The following is a 17,600-nucleotide window of genomic DNA, read 5'->3' as shown; positions in this document are numbered from 1 at the left end:
TACATAGGACTTCAAAAGGGTTCACTATGGGGGAGACTGCTAGGGGAGGGAATAAACTTGATCGCCTCCTTTCCATTATGCCCCAGTTTGCCAGCCATTTATAGTGGCCCACAACTTTTAGCTCGCCATCAACGGCATAGCTTCACCCCTTCCTTTGCTTTTGCAAAGGGTTGTGGGGTTTTCCCCACCCCCAGAGAGGAATACAACTAAGAGCTGGAATTCGGGAACTGACTGAAACATATTATTTGTATAGTCTTTCCTCACAACATTCCTATCAAATGTATCACTATAGTTCCTATTTTTAAGACAAGAGACCAGAAGACACTGACATGGCAGACTTAGTTGCCAACCATGCGTCGTGGTTTCCAAGTGTGGGCACGCCCACCAATTTATCTGCACACAGACCGCCATGTGTGATGACTGTACATAACTACAGCAAGTTATGCGCATGCATGGTGTAAATGACGGGGCCTCGCCCTGCAAAAGTCCCCCCAGCCAGAGAAGGACCAGCACTGCGTCTGTTGCTTTGAGATGATGCCACTCATTGTCATCTACCACACAAACACCTCTCAGAGGTGGATGAGAAGTGGTACTTTTGAACTGGAACTTTTATCATGTGCACCGTCTAGATTAAGTTAACCAAAATTCCGGGCCCTGGCCCATACAGCTATGTAATCAGTAAATGTCACAGATTGATGGGCTGGGGCACTACCTTTTGAGTGACCTAAAATGGTGGGCAGCCATGTGGATGAGAGCTGCTGAAGAGCATCTTGGGGCCCAGCAGTAAATGCAGTGAATGGTGAGGAGCCCTTCAAAACCTCTGGGGCCCTTGACTAGTGCCTGCCCAGGCTGAGTGCTGATACTAGGTCTATGCAGGGCCATCACACATGATAATCTACACGTGTACAACACATAAAGGCCTTTTGTGAAGGGGAAAAGGCCCTCAGCAAGTCCAAAACCTGTGAGATATCTGAGATACTTGAGAGATCCAGATCTCTGAAATAGTGTCTAGTCCATTTAGAGAGACACAATGACTCTCCCTCCCCCCCCCCCCCACATCTGGGAGAGGCAGCAAACCAACTGAGGAAGAGATATGTTGTACAAGCTGTTCCTTCGGCCAGGTACACCATGTTCTCTTAAGTGTTGTTCTGCAAAGTTTTAATACAGAATTGAGAAATACAGAGTACCCATGTTCAGTTCTGGGAAAAGTGTAGGGTGCAGTTTGCTGAAGGAAAGAATGATTCCTGCCATTGTGGCATATGCCTTAAGCTCGTCAAGTGAGGGGGTCCCTGCATTGGATGTCAGTGCTGTTAAGAGGTTTGGTAGGTGCCAGTCAGTGGGGTTGTTGAGAGTTTGGGGCAAAAGTCCAGCAACCCACCCAGCAAGAGGGTCCCAAAGAGAGCAAGGCTGTCTTACCACATTTTGGAGCATTTCCATCTGAAGATGAGTTCCCCATAAGACTATTAAGTCCAGAGTCTAAAACGATCTAACTGCTCCACTGGTGGTGATGAGATACTGAGCATTTTTCCTAGGTGTATCCTTCCTCTAAGTGCTTTTCCTGTGGAAGCCCATCTGACTTTGTTGATCATGTCCTTTAGAAGGCAACTTAATTATTATTATTATTATTTAAATAACCTTTTCTGGAAGGAGCTTGGATTAATGGGGAGTTCTATCCAATTCTTTCTCCTGGACTATTTGTTTTATATTAGAATTGTATCATTTGCAAAAACAACAACAACAACAACAACAACAACAACCACACTGCTTTGAGAGCTCATGGGGCTTATTATATGGCTTACACACACACACACACACACACACACACACACACATATATATCCTGGTGGGGTTTTCTTTTTTTAAGGAAACTTTTCTCTTAGGAACAGAGTTGATCCCAACAAAAATCACATTGATCTTACACCTCCCAACCAATTTCTACAAAATATTTCTTAAGGACATTCTCTCTGCTTCCCTTGTGGTGGGCCTCAGTTGTCTGCTTGTCATATAGTGCTTACGTATTACTCCTACTGGCCTCTGCAATATTTGGGTGACTTTGCATCAGAACTCTGTTCAGAAGGGCAGCCACAGATGGGACAACTGGCAAGCACCATCAGCACACTGGAAGCTCCAAGGCCAACAATGACATGCTCCCTCCAGTAGAGGTCAGACATGACACTGAAAGCGGGTGTGAATAGGAGGCCAGCAGAGAGGATTATTCATGTGCCTTTGGGAAAGGGACTTGCTCACCCTGTGATAATCTCAGGAAGGAACAACCAAGAGGCTTTGGGGCCCTTCTTATTATTACATCGCTCCTATCTTCTTCTCGCTGAACAAGACCTTGCAGTTGTGCTCCGAGGCCTTTGCAAAACCAGTTCATTCAACATGAAGATTGTCTGGCTTATCTTATTGGCCCCAGGGAGCCCCTGCAACAATGTCACCAGTTTCACTTGTATGCCATGTCTTGGTTGAACTTGCATGTGCCTGTGAACAGCCTGACAGATATGCACAACACTCTTAAAATCAGACGCTTAGGTGAACTGAATTGTTCTGAGTCCGTGGATAAACTGACTACATGGAGAGGGTATAAGCTTGCCAATTTTGTGTGTGTGTCAGCCCAGCTCCTGTGCATTTAAGAACAGTATGACACAGCAATAAAATAAATAAAATAAAATTAGCAAGTGAAGCTTCCCTACCAAATTTCTAGGCGACAGGTTGCTGTTAAAAGCAGAGCAGCAGGGCTATTAAAAAGATAGCAACTAGCAACAATAGCAGAGCAGGGTGGACTTCATCATCTAGTTATTTCAGAGGAATGAGAGAAACACTAATGTGGGGGGGGGGGAGTGCAGTCATGGCAATCCTAACCTGGCTGAGTGGATCACCAAGAGCACATTACATCATGTTACTTCGGTTTAATTAGGATATAGCTTTTATGTATAAAACCTTAAATGATTGGACACTAGTGTTGCCATTTCCCTCCACCTCCACTGCCTTTTACCTCTATTTGGGACATGCAAAAATGCAGTACCAATTTTTCCCCAGCAAGGAGATACAGTGATGGGGAGATTCTGCAGATGTTGAATTCCTCTTATTTGGAGGAAATGTTGCAGGAGATGAAAAATCCACCTTGAGTTTGACAAACCTTGAAGCCAACCTTCTCCTCCCTTACATCCATCCTCAAATCTTTAAACTCAGCCAAGGTCTTATTGGCCAATGTGTCAAACAAATTTTGAAAGTATCAAGAGGTGTCCTAAGCAGTTGGCTGTCCTACAGTTGAAGAACTCTGTTTCCCAGAAGACATTTTCTGGAAGCATGGTCATGTTTGGACTATCTTTTAATAGCAAAGGTAGATATGCAACCATTTCAAATCAATTTAGTGCTTCAGTCTCTCTCATGGGAATTTTATTTACTGGTTTTGGAGCAATGTTGTTTTAGCGTTGCTAGCCAACCAGAGACTTCAGGATGGTGCAGGTTAAAAACTCAAATAAACAAGTGAACACACAGGAGTCTAAGATACTGCTGGAGTTCAAAAATACAGGTGCCTATGGTATTGTCAAAGATCATGTAATGGAATTTGTTCTTCTGTGTTTCCTTGATACCTTTGGCAAGGAACAGAGAATTGCAAATAGGCTGCCTAATGCCAATCATTAGCATAATGCTGATGTTTCTTGGGATCGACCCAGACAATTACTCACCTCAAGCATTTGGCATAATTTTCCCTTAAGGAAACATTGATCAACTCCGCTGCAGTTCACATACATGTGCCGAAACAACACTCAGCTGGAGCAACTCTCAGCACATGCTGGAGGTTGTCAATGTCTTCTTAGCACTTAGGCAAAAGCCTGCCAGTATCCATTAAGAACACACACCTATAGCGTGTTGTTCACCGCAAAGCCGCACTCCTGCACCAGCTCTGTAGGGTAAAAGGTAAAGGTAGAGGGACCCCTGACTGTTAGGTCCAGTCATGGACAACTCTGGGGTTGCGGCGCTCATCTCATTTTACTGGCCGAGGTCATAGAATCATAGAATCATAGAGTTGGAAGAGACCACAAGGGCCATCGAGTCCAACCCCCTGCCAAGCAGGAAACACCATCAGAGCACTCCTGACATATGGTTGTCAAGCCTCTGCTTAAAGACCTCCAAAGAAGGAGACTCCACCACACTCTTTGGCAGCAAATTCCACTGTCGAACAGCTCTTACTGTCAGGAAGTTCTTCCTAATGTTTAGGTGGAATCTTCTTTCTTCTAGTTTGGATCCATTGCTCTGTGTCCACTTCTCTGGAGCAGCAGAAAACAACCTTTCTCCCTCCTCTATGTGACATCCTTTTATATATTTGAACATGGCTATCATATCACCCCTTAACCTCCTCTTCTCCAGGCTAAACATGCCCAGCTCCCTTAGCCGTTCCTCATAAGGCATCGTTTCCAGGCCTTTGACCATTTTGGTTGCCCTCCTCTGGACACATTCCAGTTTGTCAGTGTCCTTCTTGAACTGTGGTGCCCAGAACTGGACACAATACTCCAGGTGAGGTCTGACCAGAGCAGAATACAGTGGCACTATTACTTCCCTTGATCTAGATGCTATACTCCTATTGATGCAGCCCAGAATTGCATTGGCTTTTTTAGCTGCCGTGTCACACTGTTGGCTCATGTCAAGTTTGTGGTCAACCAAGACTCCTAGATCCTTTTCACATGTACTGCTCTCAAGCCAGGTGTCACCCATCTTGTATTTGTGCCTCTCATTTTTTTTGCCCAAGTGCAATACTTTACATTTCTCCCTGTTAAAATTCATCTTGTTTGTTTTTGCCCAGTTCTCTAATCTGTCAAGGTCATTTTGAAGTGTGATCCTGTCCTCTAGGGTGTTAGCCACCCCTCCCAGTTTGGTGTCATCTGCAAATTTGATCAGGATGCCCTTGAGTCCATCATCCAAGTCATTGATAAAGATGTTGAATAAGACCGGGCCCAAGACAGAACCCTGTGGCACCCCACTAGTCACTCTTCTCCAGGATGAAGAGGAACCATTGATGAGCACCCTTTGGGTTCGGTCAGTCAGCCAGTTACAAATCCACTGAGTGGTAGCATAGTCAAGACCGCATTTTACCAGCTTCTTTACAAGAATATCATGGGGCACCTTGTCAAATGCCTTGCTGAAATCAAGGTAGGCTACATCCACTGCGTTCCCTTCATCTACCAGGCTTGTAATTCTGTCAAAAAACGAGATCAGGTTAGTCTGACATGACTTATTTTTCAGAAATCCATGCTGACTGTTGGTGATCACAGCATTCCTTTCTAGGTGCTCACAGACTGTTTGCTTAATGATCTGCTCCAGAATCTTCCCTGGTATTGATGTCAGACTGACTGGGCAGTAATTATTTGGGTCCTCTCTTTTCCCCTTTTTGAAAATAGGGACAACATTTGCCCTCCTCCAGTCTGCCGGGACTTCGCCTGTTCTCCAGGAATTCTCAAAGATGACTGCCAGTGGTTCTGAGATCACATCTGCCAGTTCTTTTAATACTCTTGGATGCAGTTCATCTGGCCCTGGAGACTTGAATACATATAAACTAGCCAAGTATTCTTGTACTATCTCCTTAGTTATTCTGGGCTGTGTTTCCTCTGCTGAATCATTTGCTCCAAATTCTTCAGGTCGGGCATTGTTTTCTTTATCGGAGAAGAATGAGGCAAAGAAGGCATTGAGGAGTTCAGCCCTTTCTGTGTCCCCTGTTTGCATTTCACCATCTTCTCCTCTGAGTGACCCCACTGTTTCTTTGTTCTTCCTTTTGCTATGAACATACCCATAAAAGCCTTTTGTTGTTGCTTTTAACCTCTCTAGCAAGCCAGAGTTCATTCTGTGCTTTAGATTTTCTGACTTTGTGTCTACACGTGCTGGCTATTTGTTTGAATTCCTCTTTGGTGGTTTCCCCCCTTTTCCATTTTTTGTACACATCCTTTTTTAATCTTAATTCAGTTAAAAGTTCTTTAGATAGCCACCCTGGCTTCTTTAGGCACCTTCCATGTTTCCGTCTCATTGGTATTGCCTGAAGTTGTGCTTTTACTATCTCCCTCTTAACAAACTCCCAGCCATCATGAACTCCCTTTCCTTTTAGTATTACTGTCCATGGAATCTCACCCAGCACTTCCCTAAGTTTTATGAAGTCGGCTTTCTTAAAGTCAAGAAATTGAGTCCTAGTATGCTTGGCTGCTCCTTTCCGCTGTATAGTAAACTTCAGAAGAGCATGATCACTTGCGCCTAATAATCCTTCCACTTCTACCCCACTAACCAGGTCATCAACATTGGTTAGGACCAGATCTAAAATGGCTGTTCCTCTTGTTGCTTCTCCCACTTTCTGGACAATGAAGTTGTCTGCAAGGCCAGTGAGGAATCTGTTTGACCTTATGCTGTTGGCTGAGTTTGACATCCAACAAATATCCGGGTAATTGAAGTCCCCCATTACTACTATCTCCCTTCCTTTTGCATGCTTTGCCATCTGTTCCAGGAAGGCATCATCTATGTCCTCCGTTTGGCTTGGGGATCTATAATAAACTCCCACAATGAGGTCACTGTTATTCTTCTCTCCCTTAATTTTGACCCAAATGCTCTCACTTTGGCTTTGAGGTTCTAAATCTTGGATCTCTTCACAGGTATACACATCCCTGACATATAACGCCACTCCTCCTCCTTTCTTGTCTGGTCTGTTTCTCTGAAATAGATTGTATCCCTCGATTATTACTTTCAAATCGTGGGACTTATCCCACCAGGTTTCAGTGATGCCTATTATTGTTATTCTAAAGCAGCAATGCTGCAGCAAGCAAAGGCTCCAGCAGCTCAGTCAGCTGCGTGTGGCTGCAAAGCCAGACAGGATGTATGTGACTGTTGCCATGGAAACAAAGGCGCAGTCCATTCTCCTTATTGAGCACAGGATGTGAGCTCAGTGTGTGTCATATGACCTGTACAGGATGTACATGGGTGGAGTTTGGAGTTTCTCTCTGTTTTGTTGAAGAGAGCAGACATGTTTTCTCTGTACTGAAGTGAAAGACAGGAATAAAAGCAATGTAGATACATTTCTGTCTGTGTCTGATTCCCCTCCCTGGGGATATGCAGGGAGCAGGGAGGAGGAGAAGCAGTTGGTGTGTTTTTCTCACAGACTGAGGAAAATCGCCGGAACGGACCTCGTGTGTTTTTCCTGCCGGGAGTCGCCGGAGGGAGGTCAAAAGAATTCAGCCGGTGCCTGGAGAGATAGGCACATACCTCTGACCGAGCCTGAATTCCAACAGTGGTAGCAGAGGATGGTTGCTACGATTCATGGAAGTCTGCAGAAATAGGAGCAGAGCTGCTATTTTCATCCCTCTCCATGGAAGCCTGAGATGGAGGCTGATTCTCTGCAGCTAGAAGCTGACCAGAAGAAGCTGAAAGCCAAGCTACGGAGCCCAGGTATGAGATTTTCGGGCTTAAGAGTGTGAATGCAGATTGATTCATTCTCTGCTTCATGGGAGCAACGTTTGGGAAAAACAGCTCCGAGAGAGAAGAGTCTGCATTCCAAACATTCCTGTGGTTTTTCCTGTCCAAGGAAAGGAATGTGGTTGCTTAGCAACGCAGGCCAGTTTCAAGATAAGGGCTGGAAGTCAGGCTATGCCCAGAGTGGCAAAAACAGCTCGTGTTTAGACTAGGCCCTTACAAAGGAACTGTTGGAAGGGGACTTTCCAAGCGGCCAGTGTTAGAGCTGCCAGGTGCACAGAGTGTAAACAAGCCAGCTATTGGATTTTAGAGGCTTGTGTTTGAGAGTCAATGCAAGGACTCAAAATGGATGTCAAGAAGGGAAGCCTGCCTTCTCCACCCCTCTTGACCAGTGACAATTATGCATCTTGGTCTATTAAGATGAAGGCCTTGCTGCAGAATCAGAGACTGTTTGAGGTGATTGAGAACCCCATCCCTGCAGCACCAACGCGTGCTTGGGAGTCACAGGATGTGAAGGCCAGAACCGCTATAATTCTGTGCGTGTCAGACTCTCAGCTTATTCATATACGAGATTTACAGCACGCGAAAGATGTTTGGGACACGCTGAGAAGGACACATCAGAGAGATGCAGGTTCTTCAGCATTGCTGTATTTTGAAAAGCTGACTAACCTGAGGCTTGCGCCTGATGGAGATGTTCAAGCGCACCTGACAGAAATGAAATTTCTGCGTCAACAGATGGTGGAACGCAATTTCCGTCTGCAGGAGGAAGTGTTTTGCTTCATGGTGATAAACAGCCTGAATCGGACTTACAAAACCGTTGCCAGTCAGCTGGGGTCTCTCCCAGCACAAGATTTGACTTCGGAGAGGGTCTTTGCCGTGGTCCTGAACGAACATGACAGACTTGCCACCCTGGAAGTCAAGGACAGGGGGAGGGAAGAACGGAGTTCAGACACCCCCACTGCTGTAGCTACTGGAGGAGACGCCGTAGCTTTGAACGTGGTCCGATGCTTCAATTGTGGACAGACTGGGCATCTTCAGCGGTACTGCAGGAAGCCACGTCAGAACAAAGGAGCCAAGGGAAGCTCCACGAAGTCTGAGGCGTCAGGCAGAAGTAATGCCAAGTCACAGGCGAAGCCTGCAAAGGCTTTGATGTCCCTAAAAGCCACACCACAAGTGGGGAATTCCTTCGTTTTAGACACGGGAGCGACGGTTCACATGACCCATCGCAGGGATTTGTTTTCGTCGTTTAAGAAGCAAAGCTTCGTTGTACAACAAGCCAACGGTCAAGAGCTGGAAGCCACCGGAATTGGGACTGTGTATCTTAAAAGTCTGAACTTGACTATAAACAATGTTTATTTGGTTCCAGAGTTGAAGTACAATCTGCTCAGCGTTTCGCAGATTGCCAAGAAGGGACTAAAACTGTCCTATGATGATCAACACTGCGAGATCTACAAGGATGGAGAGTTGTATCTTTCTGCCAAAGAGAAAGATGGACTGTATTTGTTGACTTTTGATCAAAGTGATTACATGGAATGTAATTCTTGTGATTCTAACATGATTTCTTTTGCAGGTGTAGCCAAGGAGAACGCCAAGCAGGTCACCTCAAGGGTCGACAGGGCATTTCAGCGGGTGTATGCTGATGTGATTGGTCCTTTAGCACCATCTAGAGGCAATGCAAAGTATTACCTAATATGTGTTGATTCTTTTACAGGTTTTGTCTGGGTTTATCTTTTGGAGAGACCGAAAGAAGCCTTAGAAAGGTTTAAAGAGTTTTGTGACAAGGTTAAAAATATGCATGATGCTGACATAGATTGTCTTTGCACAGATGAGAAGCCAATTTTTCTCTTACAGGTTTTCCAGAGGTTCCTGAAGGAGAAAGGGATAAGACACAAAATTGCAGCTTCTGAAGAAGCTTGGAACAGATGTGTCTGTGTTAGAGTGAACAAAGAATTGCAAAAGGGAATGCATGCGCAATTGCTTAGTTCACATCTGCCACATGAGTACTGGGCTGAGTCACTAATGTCATTTTGTTATACGTGGTTGAGAAAGGTTTCAAAAGACTTGGGATGTTCTCCTTTTGAGAAACTGTTCCACAGAAAACCTTCTGTTGCCCATTTCAAGGTTTTTGGGTCTCATGTGAGAACAGAAGCTCCAGGTGGAGTAAAGAATGCCAGAGGCATTTTTGTGGGTTATGAAAAGGGTCTCTACAGAGTAATTTTGTCTGAATCTGGTCAGGTGATTCTCACAAAGTTTCTAGAGAGTGCTCCTGAACAGGAGCGAGTGATTGTTCACACATTTCCCACAGGTGATGATGATGATTCTGATGATGATGATGATGAGTTTGATCTTATTGAGTTCAGTAGTACTGATGATGACAGCAATAGCTCAGACAGCTCAGTTGTCACAGTCATTGAGAGGAAATCTCACGTAATGACTAGACCCTCAGAAGAGGAGGATGAACCACTGATTAAGCTTAGTACTGGTTCTCCAGAGAGTTCAGAGGCTGAACCAGAAAGCAAGGGAGAGCAGCACCTCTTACGTAGGTCTGAGAGAGCAACGAAGGGTGTACCACCCAAGAGGTATTCAAAAGAGTTTGCCAACCAAGCTATTGCATGTGTTGCTGTTGTAAACGACCAAGGTCAAATTGAAGCTGTGTCTGAGTCAGAGTCAAAGGCACAACAGAGAGTTGCTAACCAAGGTAATGCAGAAGCACTCATTCCTTGGAAGTCACACAACCAGAGAGGTACATTGGTAAAACCAGTGGCGGGTAGTTCCAAGGGTGGAACTGAAACAACAGGGGAGTGTTATAAGTATAACAACTGTTTGTTTTCTTCTCTGGATGACGCTTTGCTCGCAGCACGCATTGATACTTTAGGGGGAGTATGTTATTCTAAAGCAGCAATGCTGCAGCAAGCAAAGGCTCCAGCAGCTCAGTCAGCTGCGTGTGGCTGCAAAGCCAGACAGGATGTATGTGACTGTTGCCATGGAAACAAAGGGGCAGTCCATTCTCCTTATTGAGCACAGGATGTGAGCTCAGTGTGTGTCATATGACCTGTACAGGATGTACATGGGTGGAGTTTGGAGTTTCTCTCTGTTTTGTTGAAGAGAGCAGACATGTTTTCTCTGTACTGAAGTGAAAGACAGGAATAAAAGCAATGTAGATACATTTCTGTCTGTGTCTGATTCCCCTCCCTGGGGATATGCAGGGAGCAGGGAGGAGGAGAAGCAGTTGGTGTGTTTTTCTCACAGACTGAGGAAAATCGCCGGAACGGACCTCGTGTGTTTTTCCTGCCGGGAGTCGCCGGAGGGAGGTCAAAAGAATTCAGCCGGTGCCTGGAGAGATAGGCACATACCTCTGACCGAGCCTGAATTCCAACAATTATGTCATATTTAGTTTGCTGTACCAAGAGCTCAAGCTCATCTTGTTTATTTCCCATGCTTTGCGCATTAGTGTACAGACATTGAAGTCCATTAATCATTCCCCCGTGTCTCTTATTTAAGGATTTTTTCCTCCCACCACTAGGTCTGTGTGCTGTTTGCTCCATTTGGTCTATGACATTTGGATAATCATCTTCATCAATTGATAGACTCCTACCTTCAGGAGCACTGTCTCCCTTCCCCACATTAGTCAGTTTAAAGCCCTCCTGATGAGGTTTCTGAGATTTTTGGCAAAAACATTCCTCCCAACCGTTGTGAGGTGCAGCCCATTGCTTGCCAGAAGTCCATCTTCAAGAAACTGCAGTCCGTGATCTAAGAATCCAAACCGTTCCTGTTCACACCATTTGCGAAGCCAGCTGTTCACTTCCACTATTTTTCCCTCTCTCCCTGGGCCACGTCATTCAACTGGAAGGACAGATGAGATGACAATTTGTGCATTTAATTGCTTCAATTTCCTGCCCAGAGCCTCGTAGTCTCTTTTGATCTTCTGGAGGCTATTGCTTGCAGTGTCATTGGTTCATGTGGCCAGCATGACTGAGCTGCTTCTGGCAAACCAGAGCAGCACACGGAAACACCGTTTACCTTCCCACTGGAGTGGTACCTATTTATCTACTTGCATTTTGACATGCTTTTGAACTGCTAGGTTGGCAGGAGCTGGGACCAAGAATGGGAGCTCACCCCGTTAAGGGGATTCAAACTGAGGACCTTCTGATCAGCAAGCCCTAGGCTTTGTGGTTTAGACCACAGCGCCACCCACATCCCGTAGGGTACCTCACCATCAATGGATGAACCATCCCACTTCTCTCTTCTTGCCACCACCCGATTATAGGAGCAGGAGGATTGCTAGTTGAAATCATGCCTAGTCATTTCAGCCCATCAGTCCTCCTAATGTCCCAGGCACTTTGGAGCAATAGCATAGCTCACAAGATCTAAGTAAGGGGGGGAAAACAGCCCCAAACTACAATTAAACAGCCTATTTAATGAAGTGCTAAAGAAAGGAAGGAAAATGAGAGAGAACAGTGAGTAGGCACAATCAAAAAGGGAAGAAAAAAAAAACACTAGGCCAGAATGTTGACCTCTCTAACCCTATATAAGGCAATCTGACATAGCAGAAGTTACTCTTATAGTTATCTCTAACAACTCTCAGAGTTGGTTGTAGGATAAGGGACAAAGGAATACAGGGAACATTTCAATATTCATAATCTTTTGTGTGAAGATCACTTTGAGGGACAGGCCTCTGGGTCAGCCAGTTGCAAGGAGAAAAAGCTTCAGGGAAGTGACCTTAATACTTTGGGAGAGGGGGAACTATCAAAATGTTAACTACTGTCAAAGTTCTCCAGCTTCCTAGCTAGAAGGCAAGTTTTCCTCAGTTTGTTTATTTGAGGGGAGATGTGACCTCTCCACTTGGACATGTTGGAGAGGTAGAGAAATTGACTATCTTGAAGGGAAATGCCTGGGCAAGGCAGATTTTCATTACAATTTTCACATCTGATTCGTGTGGACTCTTGGCCTGTTTGAGGGAGATATTTTGGCAGGTCACCTTATCCAGTCACTGAGACATTAGTTACACAATTTAAGTTGCACTCTCCAATTCCCATGAGCCCCGACCAGCCTGGCTGATGGTCAAGTATGATGGGAATTGTAGTCCAGCAACAACTAACCTGGAGGACACCAGGTTAGCCACCCCTGTCCTAAATATTCTGCTTCTATTGTTCTGTACCTTTTCAAGTGCAGTGAGATTCTGCCAAGAAAGCATTGCTTCTATGGGCCTCTTCTATGGACATAAGCAACATCATCATGTGAAAGACTTTCCCCATGTGTTTCATACACACAGTAAGTGTGAATCTTTAGTTCTATAACAGGAAGATGTGAGCAGCAGGAGCCTTTCAGGCAACTGAATCATGGGAACATGTTCATGCCGTCTCTGTTTAGAAGGACTGTATTTCAATGACACATGTACTGCATGCAGAAGGTCCCAGGCTCAGTCCCTGGCATCTGCAACTAAAAGGGATGAGTTAATGGGTGATGGTGAATACCAGTCCAAGGTCCTGGAGAGCCAGAGGAAGCCAGTGATCAGGAACCTGTGGTCCTCCAGAGGTTTTTGAACTACAACTTTCATCGCCCCAAACTACCAATAGTCTGGGACAATGGGAGCTGTAGTTCAGCAACAGCCGGAGGCCCATAGGTTTCTCATTCCTGGAGTAGATAATGCTGGCCTGAGGATTTGCAGATAGACTGGCCAGGTATAAGGCAGCTTCCTAGAGTCCCAGTCCCAACCATCTCATATTCAGAGCCTTCCTGCTGTTGAGCAATGCTGTCCTTTAGACGGCATTTCTGTGGATTGATTTCTTTTCTATCCTGCCATGCAGAGGCTTGGATCTGGAGCATTTTGTTATTATGTTTGACAGATAAGTTGCCTCATGGCCTACATTGACTTAAGATGGCACAATGTCCTTTTCCTTGCCTATGACACTCACCTGCCAGTATCTAAAACCTAGTTGTATTATGGCTTTGCACCGCTAAATGCCCATGCCTATGGAACATACCTTTCTAATACTTCTGAAGATTTCTCCCCTTAATAGCAGTTTCCATGTTCCTAGCAGATCATTAGGTTTGCAAGGTCATACCCTGGCATTGGACTGGGTTGTTTGTTTGTTTGTTTGTTTGTTTGTTTGTTTGTTTGTTTGTTGTTATTGCAAAATTTGCAGAATATTTTTTTCAGGTACGTATGGGCCACAATTTTTCATTTAGACGTGCACTTCAAAAAATGAACTATCTGGATAAGGGAAAAGAGAATGCTACTGAGAACGTTTGGGGTCAATGTTACAGCACAAATGGGGAAAACAACTGTCAGGGGCTGCCTGCCTGACGAAAGCAAGCTGGTAGCCAAGATGGGAGCAATTGCTGCAGAAAGGCAACCTGAAGGCTACTCAGGACATGAGCAATACTTAGAATGAGGAACCAGGCTACAGCCAGAGACTTTATAGCATCAAGTGGAACCAATGGGCTCTTTCTCTCGCACAGCTCCAGCAAAGCAGGCAGCCACAATACCACCCTTTGACCACCTACAGTAGTGGAACTGAAGCACAGAAGAGAAAGACCAGCAGATCCTCCTCTCTTTCTGTCAGACCACCTGTGCAAAGAGTAAGGCACCTACATCTCTCTGCCAGGGGACTCAGCTATACAGCTGCAAATAAAACGTTTTGAATGTGTTGTAAAGTGCAATATACAATTGTGAGCTATAGCAAATTCAATGCATTTTTCAAAATGATTTTTTTAAAAGCATTTTGAACAACGTTTTTTTAACATGCGTATAGATTCCACCAGAGTTTGAGATTTGCAGCATCTTGCCAAATATGTGTTTGGCACAGGGCTAGAAAAAGCAGCCTCTAGCACTAGCGCTCATTCAGCCAAAAGAACAACCCTAGAAAAACAGAAGAAGAGTCCTGCTGGATCAGACCAAAGGCCCATCTAGTCCAACCTTCTTTTCCCAACAGTGACCAACCAGTTGCCTTGGGGGAACCCACTAGGGAAGATAGGAGCACAGCAGCCCTCTCCTGCTGTTGTTCCACAGCAACTGATGAAAGCTCTGTACAGAAGGAACAAGGGGAAAGGGGTGGGGTTAAGATGCTTTTTCAGGTGACACCTTATTCTGGAGAATCTTAGCTGCAAAACTGTACGCTGTCACTTTTGCAGATAAACCACATTATTCTGCAAGAAAGGGTGGAGCATATGAAGAACGATTGTACTTCAGTGCTGTCCTAGCCTCACTGAATCATAGATTTGGAAAGGACACTGAGGACCATATAGTCCAACTGCTGCAATGCAGGAATATGCAGCTGTCCTATATGAGGATTGCACCTGCAACCTTTATTTATTTATTTATTTATTTCTACCCTGCCCATCTGGCTTGGTTTCCCCAGCCACTCTGGGCAGCTCCCAATAAAATATTAAAAATACAATAAAACTTCAAACGTTAAAAACTTCCCTAAACAGGGCTGCCTTCAGATGTCTTCTAAAAGTCAAGATAGTTGTTTATTTCCTTGACATCTGATGGGAGGGTGTTCCACAGGGCGGGTGCCACTACCGAGAAGGCCCTCTGTCTGGTTGCCTGTAACCTCACTTCCTGCAGTGAAGGAACCACCAGAAGGCCCTTGGAGCTGGACCTCAGTGTCCGGGCCGAATGTTGGGGGTGGAGACGCTTCTTCAGGTATACTGGGTTGAGGCCATGTAGGGCTTTAAAGGTCAGCACCAACACTTTGAATTGTGCTTGGAAACGTACCGGGAGCCAATGTAGATCTTTCAGAACAGGTGTTATATGGTGTATTATCAGCACCGTGCTCATAACTGTTGCTGTCCGTCTTCAGTGGGTTTTATGAATCTGTTGTGCTAGCTCTTTCCACGATTGCTATGTTCTCCCATCAAGAAAGCAAAAGAAACTAACCTATAAGTGTTAGTGGCAGATGAGAGGCTGCAAAGCTCCCTGCATTGCTCTCAGTGATGATCCTCAGCGATACGTGCAAAAGAACCACGTTTCTCCCAGGAAGTAATCAAGTGAACAAACCTGGCAATGAAACACACCTGGATGAGTCAGACCTGATTTTGGAACAAAAACTAACCACCTTGCCTGCCCAACCCAATATAAAAAAGCAGTTTCTCTGAAGAGAAAGAAGAAGAAACAGGAAGGTTGGTTCATAATTATTGATGGGAAACATTCCTGAGATAAAATCAAGAATGCAACAAAATCCAAGGCATATGTTGAAAGAAGTGGTTAAAAATTCATCAGGCAACCCCTATTGGCTGGATGTGCTCTAAATGCTGAAGGGAAGAGGGCTGAATATATTATCCCTCATGTGCCCTGTTGGCCTCTTGCAGCCTTCATTTAAGACAATCACATTCCGTAGAAGCTGAAGAGCTCCGAGTGTTAATATTTGTGACGCTGAATTGTATCCAAATAAGATATGCTCAAGAGTAGAGCCACTGAAATTAAAAGACTTAATTTAGCCATGTCCATTATATTTAATAGGTCTACTATGAGTAGGACTAGCATTGGCTACATCCTAGAACAGGTTGAGTATGGTAGCTCAGAGACGATAGGTAGCCGAGCTCACAACAACTATCACAATGGAAGGCAACACTCTTGTCAATATTACCTACTTCCCGATTCGCTTACCAAAGCCCTCAGGCATTCAGATGAGGCTTTTTTGTGCGGCAAAGTATGTTGCCTGTTGAAATATATATGGTTATGTTTTCTATATAGTATAGATGGGCAATCTGTGGCTGTGGGGCCGCTTGCAGAATGAGAAGCCCACAATTCTTCCATTCCCGTTTGTTCCTGTTTTTTTCCTCCTTTCTCTTTCCACCATCCCCACCCCACCTATCTATATAATTTCAGAAGAACTGGAATGGGAAATATGTTGCTTAAAAAACACTCCTTTTTTGTTTTTAAACATTTTTCCTAGTTGTATGGCTTGGATAAAAGAAGCCTCCACACACACACACACCCAGATGTCTTAGAACAACACATATAATCCTGCCTTGTGTATGTATGCGTGCATACATGTTAAAATCTGAAAGGAATTACTTCACCTGCTTTCAAGAAGAGTAGCCATATTAGCCTGTTGTAATAAAAATGAAATTCTGGGTTCAGTCCCTGGCATCTTCAGGATATGCCTGAAACCTTGGAGAGACACTGCCAATCTGTGTCGACAGTACTGAGCTAGATGGAGATCAGACTTGGCATATGCCAGCTTCCTGCACATCTTACTTTACATCTAGTTAGACCCTAAATGTGAGCAAGCATGACCTTGAAGAAAGATTCTTACTTCACTGTGTATCTTTTCTTTTCCTCGAACATATTTAAATGTTTAGAGTTGAACAAGTCTCTTGCCAGATACCAAAAACGTGTGTGCGTGTGTGAGTACACACATACACACAATGGATGAATAAATGAGCTGCCCTTCAGGCAAAGTAAAATAATTGTATAGACAATATGAGCAGCTTGTTGAGAGCTTCTGCTTGACAGGTCCTATCAATAATCAAAATGAGCAAACCCTCAAGAACGTTTGTTTTCCTTTTCTGCTAGTGAGGTCCGACCAACATGTTTGCTTTACATCTCCTTACCCAGCTAGTATTACAAACATTCCCTCAAAGAAAAGCCTCTATCCTTTAGTGGAATAATTATTATTATTTGATTCTGGTAAAGGAAGTTGCTGGCTACTTTTTATTTTTATTTTTAAATGGAATGAGGAAGGCTATTCTGTGGTGCACTCAGAAGCGGGCCAAGAGTTGAGGCTCCCAAGTCCCTTGGCTTCGTCTGCACAGAAGGAGGTGCTAGAAGGCCAAGGAAGTAGAACAGATTCCATTACTTCAGACATCCCCCTACATTAAAAAAAACCACAAACCCTCTTCCCCTGCAAATAGAAAGCCAGCACACTCTTGCTCTCTCCCAGGCTTGGTTTTTTACTTGCAGAGGGTTTTCTTACTGGGGAGCTTTTAAAATGGTAGCTTCCACCTTCAAGACTAAAAAATTGTAGTCTATTCTGCCAGTTTACCTGATTCCTCTTCCATTCTGCTACAAGTTGACACCCAGCCTCGGTTTCTTTGGATAGCCTTCCCAACCTTGGTGCTCTCCATATTTTTGGACTACAACTCTCATCAGCCTCAGCAATGTGCTGGCTGAGGCTGATGGGAGTTGTAGTGCCTTAGGATAT

The 17,600-nt window shown here is 44.6% G+C and overlaps 1 long non-coding RNA gene across 2 annotated transcripts in view; it reads right to left on the bottom strand.

Moving 5' to 3' along the window:
* Nucleotides 1–14,221: 14,221 nt before the first annotated feature.
* The window catches only part of LOC307223247, a 30,474-nt gene continuing 27,095 nt past the window's right edge, over nt 14,222–17,600 (bottom strand). Inside the window, exons 1-3 of one of the 2 annotated variants that reach the window (XR_013842048.1) lie at nt 17,442–17,513; nt 15,332–15,451; nt 14,222–14,476 (exon numbers count right to left, since the gene is read on the bottom strand). This is a non-coding gene — a long non-coding RNA (uncharacterized lncRNA). Of the gene's footprint in view, nt 14,477–15,331; nt 15,452–17,441; nt 17,514–17,600 lie in introns of those variants that run through there. The other variant, XR_013842047.1, reaches the window with a different exon arrangement.

Source organism: Podarcis cretensis (assembly GCF_951804945.1).
Source record: "Podarcis cretensis genome assembly, chromosome: 1".
NCBI classification, from domain to species: Eukaryota; Metazoa; Chordata; class Lepidosauria; order Squamata; family Lacertidae; genus Podarcis; species Podarcis cretensis.
The sequence above is the reverse complement of the archived record's forward strand: the minus strand, read 5'-3'. Positions and strand labels throughout refer to the sequence as shown.